The sequence below is a fragment of the Artibeus jamaicensis genome, unplaced genomic scaffold (genome assembly GCF_021234435.1).
Source record: "Artibeus jamaicensis isolate MK-2021 breed Jamaican fruit bat unplaced genomic scaffold, CSHL_Jam_final contig_1998, whole genome shotgun sequence".
Taxonomy (NCBI): domain Eukaryota; kingdom Metazoa; phylum Chordata; class Mammalia; order Chiroptera; family Phyllostomidae; genus Artibeus; species Artibeus jamaicensis.
Window position 1 is genome coordinate 4,083,889 of NW_026521407.1, and position 13,287 is coordinate 4,097,175.

General features: G+C 54.7%; 1 long non-coding RNA gene across 2 annotated transcripts; it reads right to left on the bottom strand.

Annotated features, from left to right (window-relative positions):
• Positions 1–4,542: 4,542 nt before the first annotated feature.
• On the bottom strand, positions 4,543–9,308 carry LOC119037455 (uncharacterized). 2 transcript variants are annotated; one of them, XR_008390082.1, is made up of 5 exons: positions 9,086–9,308; positions 8,480–8,643; positions 7,419–7,548; positions 6,125–6,300; positions 4,543–4,748 (listed from the first exon to the last, which is right to left on the bottom strand). It is a non-coding gene; the product is annotated as an uncharacterized LOC119037455 (long non-coding RNA). The 2 variants fall into 2 exon arrangements; XR_005080197.2 differs by lacking the exon at positions 4,543–4,748 and having other exon boundaries at positions 5,965–6,300.
• Between the last annotated feature and the right edge of the window lie 3,979 nt (positions 9,309–13,287).

Below are 13,287 nucleotides of genomic sequence, written 5' to 3' on the forward strand. Positions count from 1 at the left end.
CGTGCTGTGCTGTGGGCCCGCGTCTGCTGTGTGTGCTCTCCCTCCCTGTGGAACCCCGACAGGAGGGGGATTAGGCACGGAACCCCCTCACCCCAACACTGTAATGCCCTCTAACCTCAGGGGTGGGGTCTTTGCCTCTCCGACCCTTGCATACCTGAGGCAGGTGGGCAGATACAAGATCACTGCCTGTGGGTCGAAACCTGAAGGTGTGGAGGGGCGACTCCCCTGAACAGGCGTCTCCTGCTCCACCTTTCACCTTCCAGCCTCACTCCCACTTCCTTGCTGCTGAGACCAAGCTGGGAGGAAGTGCCTCTCAAATCTTCTTGGGGAAGCCCCTGCCGGCCCTCCACCCCACTAGTTGAGCTCGGTGTTAAAGGGGCACCTTCCCCCCAGCCCCTCACTGGCAGGAAGTCCTCTTGGTGGCTCCTGACCAATGGCCCATTTTCTAGCCCTATTCCTTGTCCGGCAGTGTCTCCAACCGTCTCGCTGTGAAGGGGCGTTAGCTTCCCACCACTTACCCGAGAGGCCCAAGTACTGACACAGTGGTCGGGTCTCATGCTTTCTATTGGATGTGAGCCGGAACACTGCCTCGCCAAGAGAGCTCCCTCCGTGTCTTCTCTTCACTTAGCCGTGTATTGGGTTTGTTTGGTTGGTTTGTTTTCTCAAGTCTCTACCCTAACACTTGCTAAAAAACAACCCACAGTGCAAAGGAAACATGTTTTTAAATTTTTTAAAAAGATTTTATTTATTTTTAGAGGGGAAGGAAAGGAGAGAGGGAAAGAATATCAATGTATGGTTGCCTCTCGTGGGTCCCCTGCTGGGAACTGGCCTGCAACCCAGGCATGTGCCCTGACTAGGAATCGAACCTCGATAGTGTGGTTTGCAGGCCTGCGCTCAATCCACTGAGCTATACCAGCCAGGGCAGGAAACATGTTTTTAAACAGAAGGTTAAACGAGGGCCTCCCCCCTGGGTCAGGGGCTCTTTCTGAGTTGAGTCCCACGTGGATTTGTGTGGACCTGCTCCTCTTCAGTCCCCCTGGCTGTCTTTGGTCCCTCAAGTGTTCTGGGACACCGCCCACCTCACAGCTTTTGCTTGTGCTGTTGCCTCTTTGCCTGGCTACTTGTAACCCACCCTTCGGGGCTTTGGGTGGACATCTCTTCCTCTAGAAGTCCTTCCCTGACCCCTGCTCGATGCTGAAAGCAGGGCTCTAACCCTCAACACGCTTCCCTGGACCCGAGCCGCCCAGGTGTGCAGCGTCTCCTCCCGCTGACTTCCTGTCCTTCGCAGGTGAAGGAAATGGGCGGGGCGAGGAGGGCGGCCTGGCACTGTTGCCTGGTGTCAAGCCCCTCTCTATCTCCTTTAGGCACCCTCCAAATCCTGTCATTTATATTCATGTGTGTATTTAGCTAGTATCTGTAACCTGCACTAAATTTCAAGTCCATGACAATGGAGGTCACAACTGACTTATTTTCCACCAACTCCCCAGTTCTAAGTATAGAACAGGACACACAATAGCTCCTGAAAAATGCTTGCTGAGTAAGTTCGTGCGTCATCAATCGCCCTCGGGTTTGGGATGTTAGATCGGTTGGTGGTGCTTTCATCTGAGCTCGTCCTCTGGGCCCCTTTAATGACCTTGCGGCAGGCACAGACGGTTCCGTCTCACACTCTGAAGGCGACTCAGCAGCATCCTTGTTTCCGACTTCTGATTATGATTAGCTGAGTGGCTAAAACAGACCTCCATACCGTCTCTACATGCCTCTTCCACCTACACATTGCTTTGTAACAAATTCTCCAAAAGTGAGTGACATCAAACATTTTAGTTGCTCGCGATTCTGTGGCTCAGGAGTTTGGGCAGGGCTCAGCCAGCGCCTTCTTCTGCTCGGTGTGGCGTTGTCCGGGATACTCACTCCGCCACACTCAGCGGGTGGCTGCTCTGGAAGGCCCAAGAACAGGCACGCGCACTTCCCGCACCGCACCACGCTGCTCCTCCGCGTATCCCCCCATCGGCTCCTCTCCAAGCAGCTAGTGTCTGTTTAACTTCAAGTTCCAGTTGTTCATTGACGGGATAAAGAAAAGCAATCGACTTTTGTATATTACCCTTGTGTCCTGCCTCCTTAGTCTTGTGATGGAGACAGCAGAGGTCCCCAAATCCCTGGCCCTTTGTTGTCCCCAACCTTCCCAAGTGATCTGCAACTTTTGGAACTCTGAAGACGGCACCGCGCGGAGAAAGAGGAACTATTATCTTGTAAAACTTTTGTTTCAGGCGTGCATTTGAATATGTGTACAGAATCGCCATGAAAAATAGATTTCTGACGATGAGTTATTGTCAAAACCTTTGAGAGCTCCTACCATAGAGGAGCTTCTTTCTCCAAGAATCACCAGTTAAAGGTGGGCTTAGCTCAGCTCAGACCCTCCTTCGGCACCTGCCTCCTAAAACTTTGTCAAACACCAGCAGCTGTGTTGCCCTGTGGGGCGGAGCCAGGCTTCCAGCTGCGGAGTCCGGTTCTCAGTTGCCCTGGCCACCAAAGCTCTGCTGGGTGTCTTTCCTTTGAGATCATCTTGACCATCGGTTTCTGTTCAACAGTAAACAACAAAGAGAACACCCTCCAGGGAAGCAATTAACTGAGTTGTTTGGGAGGACCTCAAGGGGGGAGGTCGTGGTGGTTGTGCTAATTAAGCACTGACCCCTGGCCTTCTGGATTAGGTAGAATGAGTCCACAGGGCTGGACAGGGTTGATAAGCCCCCTGGTTCACTCACTGGGCGGAAAAGTCTTCACTGCGGTCGGACGAGGGCCTGGCCTCTGAGTCACTCAAAACCTGTGGTCCTTTCTCCGTCTCAGCTGCTGGGAGGACGTTGTGATGACACCCAACAGTCAGATTTGATTCTCCTAAGCAAGGGCTGCCCTACATGGAAAATTTCTTTTTCACTTTCTGGGGCAGCCGTCTATCCCTTCTCACCCTCTTGCTTCACCTCCTTCCCTGCTCCTCCCCTTAGTATATAGCGTGATTTTCATTAAGGGAAATGAGTGGAGGGCAGTCTCTAGCCTGCCAGTCAAAGCTTCCAGCCATTTCTCTGCCAGCCTTGCAGTCACCTCAGGACACAGGCCAGGTCTGCGTGTCCTCTGCTCTCCGTTGCCCTCTCCAGCCTCAGCCCACGAGCAGAGGGGCCTGCCTCCCTCTCTCACGTGGGACAGGAACCCATGGCCACCTGAGCGTGCTCCACTCCGGGCACAGTGGCCTCAAAAGAGGCTTCCTGACCTCCTACCCCTTGCTGCTTTCTGTGCCTGATGCTTACCAACGTTCAGAGGCTCACTAGCAAAGTCCAGCCTTAAAATTAAGGCAGAACTCAGCACAGCATATGAGCCCCTCAGGGTCTGGCCACTGCGTCCCTTAGCCACCTCAGCCACTGGCTACTTTTCCCTCTTTCAGGGCTCCAGCCACGTCAGCCTCGCCTTTGCCCTGGCTAAGACTCTCCTCATCTCAGTTAGACACTGTTTCCCCTGCTTGGCTCACTCTTCCCTCCACATATGCCCTGGCTTTTTGGATTTCTTCCTGAAATGCATCAGGTTTAACTGAATACTTGTGTACACAATGATCTGTTCTGTACCTTGCTATCCACCTAGACTGTAGACCTTCTGAGGGCAAAGACTATAGCTCAGAAATTTTCCACCTTTTTCAGCCCATGGCACCCATAAACTAATTACTAAAATCCTGCAGGACACCAAAAATACAGATTTTGCCAATCTGACAAAAATAGGTATAACTTTGATGCATTCACACCAGTGCCTATTGTCCTGTCCTGGCGGTTGTCAATTTTTTATTTGACAATCTAAGGGAAAAGAGGTCAGTGGCCCTGACTAAATAGTCATGTATTGCATCTTTTAAAAACTCTTATGGCACACGTGTTGCAAATCATTGCCATAGCTGGTGATTTGTATCACCAGTGCCGGGTACGATGTTTGGCACATAACAGGTATGAAATAAACTTTTGTTGAGTGAATAATGATTGAATGACAGCTCTCTTTCCCTGGGGCCGACCCAGCATCCCCTAAATTTGTCTCAGTGTTTGGTATGCTGTGAATTGTACAGTGATATACCTTCCCACCGAAACATTCTTTCCATCACTTGCCTCGGTATCTGGGGCTCAGCCTTGGCCCAGAGTTGGGGCTGTAGACTTGAATTCATCCCCAAAGCTCTGGCCTCACTTGACTCTAGCCTCCCTTCTTTCTGTTGGCAGTGAAAACAGCACCAGGTGTTGGACTGGTGGAGTCAGACCCGACCCTGGACAGCGACCTTGGTAGTTGAGTTCTGGCTAAGAAAGAATTCAGAGCGAAGACTCAAACTATACGAGAAAATTTATTTAGAAAGTCGCAGAGGTAGAAGAAATGGACTGTAGAAGAAATGAGGTCAGGAAACAAGTTACAGAGGAAAAAGGAAGGGCCTTGGAGCTTAGGAGAGAAAAAGGGAAAGCACCGGAGGAAAGAAAAGGAGGCGGGGAAAGGCTCAGGCTCCCTCCCACCAGGGAGGGCCCCACTGGGTCCTCTGTCTGGACGGTTCTTATTTGGAGGCCCAGGGGAGGATCCCAGTAGAATATGCATCAGCTTTCCAGGTGTGTCGTTTGAGGGTCATGGTCTCCACTGATTGGTCGGCACCAGGGCTCATTAGTCAATGCAGCTGGTCCTGATGTCAGCCGTGGGGTCGATTGTCTGGTTTTGTTGCTTTTTTTGGGTCTGGAGCTGAAACACAACTGAGGCCTCAAATAGATATATTTGAGGTTGGTCAGAACCTCATTGTCCTGGGGGATTAATGCTTAAGGGGTATTCTCCAGCCCCCCATTTGTTCCCGGTCTAAAGGAGTCCAACCCACATGACTGGCAACATGCCAGGAGAGGAAAGGTCAAGGTGTCTAAACTGCATGCATGACCAGCAATGTGCTAGGGGAGAAAGGGTTATCCTTGGAAGCAAGGTCCTTGTTTTCCAGTTCTGCCTGTTGCTAGACACCTGGGGCTTTCTGCCCTGGTGACCTTCTGTACCTGGTCTATTATCCTTGCTCTGTTCATGTCTGTCTAACTGCCTCCCACACTTCCTCAGTGAAGGGCTCAGTTTGTGAGATGTTCACTGTCAATTTAGGAGAATTCAAGATCCCTTCCCAGGTACTTCTTTTGTGCTGCTTCTCACCTGGGATTGCAGTCATCATCAAGCTCTGTTTCATGAAGCTGATCACATCCTCTATTGTGCAGAGCACCCTACCAACTTCTTCCAGGGGCTGTGGGGCTGGCTCAGTCCAGCTTTATTGTAGCTTACTGATATCTCACAAAACCACAGAGATCTCTGAGACTTCTCATCCATCTTTACCTAGTATTATATTGTCCTACACATGAATTGAGTCTGATTCTAGAAGCAGAAACCAGTTCACAGTGCAGAGAAGACTAGGGGCTGCAAAAATGAGGTACCATCCTAGCCAATAGGTCCTAGAGGAAAGTTGCTCTGGCAGATGCTGTGAATTGCCTGCCCAAAAGCCAATCACAGCTCTTTTCTTCCTTGTTGCAAAGTTAGAACCATCACCTTTTCAGACTCCCTTGCAGCTAGAGTCATGTGACACAGTCTTGGCCAGTGCATTATGGTTGGGAGGCTCTCAGAAGGTCTTCCCTCCCTGAATAAACAGACATGGTTCTGGGGGCGTTGGCACTTCCCCCGGACCTGGATCGGGAAGGAAGAAGTATCTAGGGGGGCAGCCACCAACAGTATTAAGGGAAAAAGCCACATGCTAAAGGTGACAAAAGAGAAAAAAGAGGAGACAGGGCCCTAAGAAATTAACCAATTGTTTTTGTTCTGTGAGAAAAAAGTAAACTAATTATTTAAGCCACAGCTTCTCCGGGTTTCTGTTACATGCTGCTGAATACACTCCTAATTGAGTTATTTTTGACTGCTTATTTTTAACCCTCAGGCTCATTGGACTCTTCCTGCCAACACACCTGTGCCCATGCCATTCCCTTATCTAGCGACCATGGTAGACTCCCATCTATAGCCATCTCCTCTGGACCATTGTCTCAGTTTACTTGCACCAATGCCAACTGCAGCACTTACCTTGCAGCTTAGAGCCACACTTCATCTGCCAACTCACCCTGGGCCTTTGTCGCCCTTCACTGCATCTGGTGCCTGAGGTTCTGTTGCTGGCCAACTCTGGGTCCCTGGCAAAGAGGCTTGGGTTTCCTGAGGTGTAGATGGCTCACCTCTGGCATCTGGAGTGCCCTTCCAGCACTTTTTCTGGTCTCATTCTGCAGTGGAGTTTCTTGGACACTGTGGGCAGAGAGAATGGCCTGAACAAAAGTATGGGGTGACCCACTGTTCTGGTTTGCCCAGGACTAAGGAGTTTCCTGGGATGCAGGAGCTTCAGTGTTGAACCCAGGGTGTCCCAGGCAAACCTGGACAGCTGGCCACCTTATTGGTGTGTTTGGAGAACATCAGAGATTCTGTACTGGTAGCGCATGCAGGGTGAGCAAGGAGGCTGGAGAGGTGGCCGTGGCAGATCTCAGAGGGCTCTGTGGGCCATTTGACCCTGACCAGGAAGGGCCACTGAAGAGTTTCAGGTAAGTGTATTAGTTTCCTGGGGCTGCTGGAACAAATTATTGTAGACTTGGTGTCTTAAAACAATAGAAATGTGTTCCCTCTCACTTCTGGAAGCCAGAAGCCTGAGATGAAGGAGTCAGCTGGGCTGCGCTCTCTCCAAAGGCTCAAGGGGAAAATCCCTTTGTTGCCTCTTCCAGCTCCCGGTGGCTCAGCCACTCCCAGGCTCGTGGCCCTATCACTCCATTCTCTGCTTCTATCTCCACACAGCCTCCTCTTCTGTGTCTCAGATATACCTCTGCCTTTCTCATAAAGACACTCGTCACTGCAATTAGGGTCCTCTTGGATAATCTAGGGTGATCTCTTTTCAAGATCCTTCCATCTGCAAAGACCCTTTTCCCAAATAAGGTCACATTCACAGGTTCTGGGGGTTAGGACATAGACATATCCTTTGGGGTCCTCCACTCAACTCACTGCAGCAGGGAAGCAACCTGTTTGGAATCTGGAAAAATTCCTCTGGAAGCAGAGAGGAGCAGAGCTGAGGAGGGCACCTTCAGTGGCTAAGACACCCCAGGAGGGCCGGTGAGAAGCTGAGGGAGGCGTACCTGGAGAGCAGCGTGGTGGATGTGGCGGATCCCACCGGGCACCTTGCTCCCACCTGTCCACGGGGCGCCCTAGCCTTCTCCAACTGCCATAGTCCGGGCCTTGCAGACTCCAGGCTCCTTCTTGCCCAGAGTGGCTGTCAGGCCCAGGGATGGGCATATCGCCGTTGCCTGCCTAATGCTGAGTTCTGGTGCCCTGTCCTGGGACTAACTAGTCTCTCACCTATGGCCAGCACCAGGAGTACTCACCCCAGCCCTTCGAGGCACGGTCTCCTTGACAGGATCATCCATTCATCGCACATACGCTGGCAGGGTGTGTGTCCTCTGCTGGAACCGGGGACCAGATACAGCCCCTGCCGCCAGGAGCTCACAGGCCACTCTGGGCGATAGACAAGGAGAAAGTCACTTCAACACCACGTAAACTATGCCTGATGTGCCACAAGCAGTCCCACCAGGGCTGTCGGGCTGCCCTGGGCCCACTGAGGGCCTCGAACGTGGATTTTCTACATCACCCTCCACCTGGTTTGTACCCATCAGCACAGATAGGTCCCGACAGCATGGCGCTGAGTGTTTAAACCTTGCCACAGGTCGGTAACCCAGTGTCAGCTTTTTGTTCTGTTTTGCTTTTTCATTTTATTCGTTTATTTAGATTTGATTTTAGAGAGAGGGGAAGGAAGGGAGAGAAAGAGCGATTGGTTGGCCCAGCCTGGGGCTGAACCCTCAACCCAGCCACGTGCCCCGACCATGAACAGCACTGGCGACCTTTCGGTGTGTGGGACAACAGCCAAGCAACTGAGCCGCACCATCTGGGGCATCACTTTAAAGACTATACCAAGACTTCCCCAGTGAGAAGTGGCCTGGGACGTCCTCAGCCTCTGAGGTCAGGGCGGCCTCCTAGCAGACACAGCTTCTAAGATGGGCTGGGAAGTAGTTGTCCAGGAGAAGACAGGCCTGGCCTGCCGCAGGGAGTGTCCGTGGCAGACGACAACGTCTGTGGGGCGGGGGCTGAAGGGGAAAGAGTGTGTGCAGCGATCGCAGATCGAAAGGGCAACATAGCAGGTCCCAGAGCGTGAGAGAGGGAGGAGCAACAGATAAGACTGGAGAAGTAAACTGAGGCAGAAGTTTGTGCTGGTCCAGGTCAAATGCTTCGGCCTTCATCTCCAGTGTGTGGGGGAGCCGTCTTTAAGCCAGCAGACCAGAAATAAATGTCGGTCAAGAACAGGCCTATTTGTCATCCCCCCTCCCCTGACACTGTTGTACATTCTGTACTGTAGACATGGGTGTTTGGGATGCATTTGTTTTTAGAGAACATGTGCCCGTTGCTCAGCAGCTCGTGAGGGAGCAGGGAGACCCAGGAATCCGAGACCTTCTCATGTCTCTCTCATCTCAGGGGCGCGAGCCATCAGGCAGACAGGGCGGGAGCTCCGGTGTGGAGAGCTGAGTACCCAGGGGAGGCGTCCAGCGTACGGGAGGCCTGCATGGGAGGGAGGCCGGCCACTATTGGTGGTGGTCCTGCTGAACTCCCAGGCCTGGGAAAAGGGGAACCAGGGCCCTGGTGTGCCCGCCCCCAGCAGAGGAGAGCCGAGGAGCTGACACCGGCCGCATCCCTGCAGCCTTCTAACTTCCTCTCTCCCGTGTTTGCCTTGGCCCAGAGCGGCTTGGGGCTGCTGGAAGCAGACGCCATCAGGGCAAAGCTGGAAGAATCAGGACATGGAGTTGCAGCAGAGGGGGCTGAAAGGGGCCTCAGAGGGGGATGCTGTGGTGGTCACACTGCGGGTTGACGGCAGACCACGAGGAGAATCCAAACCCGGGAGTCCTGACTTCTGGTATGGTGCCCAACTCAAGCACCATGGAGCTTCCCAAGTGGGTGGGGGGCTGCCATGGGGCTGAAATCCACCGAGCAGCTAGATACCCACCTTGCCAGGAAGGCTTCTGAGGATGGGAGGTGTCCAGAACTGTGCTGAACCAGCAGGCATGTCTCCAGCACTCGCTTCCTAACACAGGAAGGTTCAGACGCTGCAGTCCAGCTTCAGCGGCCAGGCCCTGAGGCCCAAGGCCCCGGACCACTCCCCACCACGGCCAACCCCGGGACTCTCAGATCCTGACTCAGTGCTGCCTCCCCCGGGGCTCAGCGTGGACCCTCCCGTGTCCTGCTCTGCACAGATGCTGCTGGGTCACGTGTCCCACAGCTGAAGGCCTCCCCCGTCCGTCCCCCTCCACCATCTGCTGAGGCCCCATAATTATTCCAAGGCCTGGTGCCGTCTCACTCAGAGGGGAGAGTTCACACAGCCCTGTAATGTAACCCAGGCCTGCCGCTGCTCTGGCAGGGGGTCCCCAGCTGGGTAATGAGCAGCCAACTTTATTGAATTCCCTGGCTTGGGTCTGACTAATCACTGCCCTTAGCCGAGGCAGCCCAGGCCTTCTGAGACCCATCTGGGCACCCTCACTAAGGACTCCTCCCCAGACCCTCAATCCCTGCTTCTTAAACCCTTCCTCCTCTCCAAATACGTTTAAAGGACAGGATTGGGGCAGGGAGACTCCCAGGGTATCGGCCTCTCCCACCCATTTAGGAGAAAGCATGGCAACCTCCAGTCTGGCGGCCCCAGCAGGGTGAACTAGAACGGGCTGCAGCTCCCACCCCGCCCCGTCTCCTAAACCTGCTGACTTCCCTCTCACCTCTCCTTCCCCGTGGCCCGGGCCCCAAGGAGGGAGGGCCTTGGCTGTGTTGGGGGCCAGGCCTTTCCAAGGAGAAGTGTAGGAAACCACTCTCTCTGCTCTGTGTTCTATACCCCCTCCTAGAGCCAAGACCCCCCGAGTCACGGCTGTGAAACAGGAGCCCAGGCCTCTCTCCCTCCTTGTGCTCCCAGTGCGTGTAAGAGTCCAGACGGTGTGTATTTGGCTGTCACGCTCTTATACGTTGGTTCTGGGGCCAAGACCATGCCCTCTCTGTGAACAAGGACTGCATGTACCCAGAACTTAGCACATAGTAGGTGCTTTCAAAAACATCGAGTAGGAAAAGAGGGAGGAGATGCTTCCAGAGGTAAGACCTTTGGACTGTGCACCAGTGACGTGACACGTGAGACGCGGGTGTGGCGTTTCCGTGGGTCCCTCCGCGTCCCCACCCTGTGTGTGGCCGAGGTCTCCAGAGCAGAGAGGCCTGGACGGTTTGGGGAGTGGTGTCAGCTTCATTGTCCTTTCCAGGCCCTAGTGGCTCAGGCGTTGTTAGATTAAGAGTGAATCTAAGGTCAAGGGTCACCCAGAGTTCACGGTCAGGGTGACTTTCTGCCTGCTGCACTTGGATTGGGCCTTGAAACTACCCTGGAGGGTGTGAAGGGTCAGTGGTCCCTCTGCTTTTCAACAGTGGTGTGGGCTGGAGGCTCTTCTGAGGTGAAGTGGGAGCCCAGCCCCCTTTCTGGCTGAGCTGTGACCGCTGTCCTTGAGGAGAACGCAAGGGAGGGACACCCCCACGGTCAGGCCCACCCAGCTCAGGCTCCACTCCCCAGAGACCGGCTGGTGGACGGTGAGAGTGGGCGCCCAGGCCCGCACTTGGTCCCAGAGGGTTGGTGAGGGTGGAGTCCACACCGCCCACCAGAGAAGAGTTTGAGGGAGACAGAATCAGACAGAGCCCAGTCCAGGGGACTGCGAGAGGGAGGGGCCCAGGAAGAAGAGACTTCAAAGAGCCTCCAAAAGAGCTTATAAACAGGCCGGGCTGGCAGGGGGCCAGCAGGGGCCTTTCTGGAGGGGCTGGAAGCTTGCTCAGGCTGTGTGAGGAACACAGGATGGGGGTCTGGGAGAGGAGGCCACCAGCCCCTGGGGTCCTTCCTGGCAGGCCCAGCTAATGCCTCTGTGACTCAGTTTCTTCTGGTACACCGGAGCTCACAGCAACCTCTTCGGGGCCCCCCCCCCCCCCGCCGGGGCTGGCAGGAGGGTCAGTGGCGATGATGTTGGTGAAAACGCTGTGTGGGCTCCAAGCTCTGATCAGATGTTGTTTATTATTCCGAGCTGTGTTGTGGTGGGAGGCTTGGAAGGGCTGGGAGGGAGAGCTGTGGAGTTCTGGGGCTCCCTCTGCTCCAGCGCTGTTTCAAGCGCCATTCTCAAAGCAGAATGGCCAGGAGCGGTGCTCTGGGGCAGAGAGGCGGTGGCTCTGGACCGGGCTGAGCGGGGCAAGGGCTACTCCATCACCCTGGAGCGGCAGGCCAGGAGGACCGCTGCCCCTGCCCTGCTGCCTGCCCCTCCCTCTGGCCTCTGCTCTGTGTCCCTCCTTCTCTTCCCCAGTCCTCCCCACTATGCTCTCAAGTGACTCCCCAGAAATCAGCCTCTTCTCCCAGGAGACTCGTCCCAGCGTAATGGGGCTGTGACAAGTTTCCTAAGTCCTGCTTGGAAATGTGTCACCGTCCATTTCCCTTCGTGATGTCAAAGAGGGCTGCACAAAGTGCGTTCACCAGGCGTGTGGGGAGGCCCCACTCGGAGCAGCTGGAAGGTGGGTTTATGAAATTACAGGGAATTCAAAGCAGCCGGCGCCGCCCGCTGTCTGGCTTCATCACTGGGACCGGCCTCAGAGGGCAGTTCATTCCAGTAATTTAGAGGATTAGGGGCTGACACCCTTCATTAGCTCTTTGACATAAGCAGGAAAGACAGATCTTGCAGAGTGACCCGCACGCACGAGGGGCAGGAGTTGGCTCAGGTGTGGAGAAAGCAACACACCACCCGGGAGGGAGGAACCGGGTCTGAGGGCAGGGAGACGGTCCTGCTGCCTTTTCATCGCCAAATCGGATGCACAGTAGCCCTGCCGGGGAGAGCAGCCCCAGAGCAGTGGAAGGGCCTGGGCTCAGGACTCAGCGTCCCCGTCTGCAAATGAGCGCACTGCTGGGGACCTTCCGGGTCCCCCTGGCTCTGACCCATGCTATGCCCATTCCATCCCCCATTCTGGGACATAGCAGCTCAGGTACTGCTCCCCAAATCCTTTACGGTTTGACCTTGAAAAGGTGCCTCTCTCTTCCGGGGATCTGTCTCCACATCTCTCATCCTCGGGAGATCAAGTGACCAAGTCAAAAACACTCAGCCTGTCCCCTTTACAGTGGCATTTTAGATTGGAGCTATTTCCTGCCACTCAGGGGAAACATCGCCTCCACACCCAGCAGCTTCTGGCTCTTTCCCCAGCCCCCTCCACAAATACAGCCCCCGGTGCTTCACAAAGGCTTGTCCAGCCCATACAAAGTAGAGTTGGGGATGTACCTTGACGGCAGTTCTGACGATGGTGGGGGTGGTGTTGGGGGGGTTGGGGGGTGGTTTCCAGAGGTCCCTCCCCCCCACCCCGCAAACTGGTGTCCCCATTTCCCGAATTAATGGTGGAGTCACTCAGCTGTGCAACCCTGGTGAGCTGTTTAGCTTCTCTGTGCGTCCTTTCTCCAACTCGAAAATAAAGGAACGGTGTGTTGTGAGGATTAAATGAGATGCCGTGTGCAGAGAGCCCAGTAAATGCCAGCAATTAGTGTTGCTGTCACTGCTCACCATGGGTCACCTTGGGCAAGTCCCCCGCTCTCTCCAGCCCTGAGCCTTCTCCTTTGTAAAGTAGGGGGGGCCGAGAAAACCGAAAAGTGTCTGGCGCCCCCAAGGAGCTCACCGAACACAGCCATCGAGCCTTTGCACCGGCAGCTCGGCTGCCCAGCGCCCTCCCAAGACACCCGTAGGTTTTCTTGGAGCCACGAGCGTGTCCGTGGAGGAGCGAGGAATGCGATTCGTCCCGGCAGCCGGGGAGCCGGAGCGTATCTGGCATGTGTGTCTGGAATGATTTGGGGAAAATGCACTGGAGTTGGAACTTGACACACGAGCTGCCCAGGACGGAGGGATAGGGAGCTGCTGGTGCGCACGCCCCCCACCAAGGGACCTGGTGCCGGGGTGGGAGTCGGCTTACACGGGCCACTGCTCAGGCCCGCCCTGCAATGGCCGTGAACTTGTTGTTTTTCCACGTCATTTGCTCTCAAATGTACCATCCGGCCTGGCGATGCTAACCCTGCGGCAGCAGGTCCCTCCTTGTAACAAGCGATTGTGTGTTCTTCGGAGGTGGCCGAGGGGAGGAGGGGGCCGGCGGAGGAGGTGGGGGAAAGGGAAACAAACC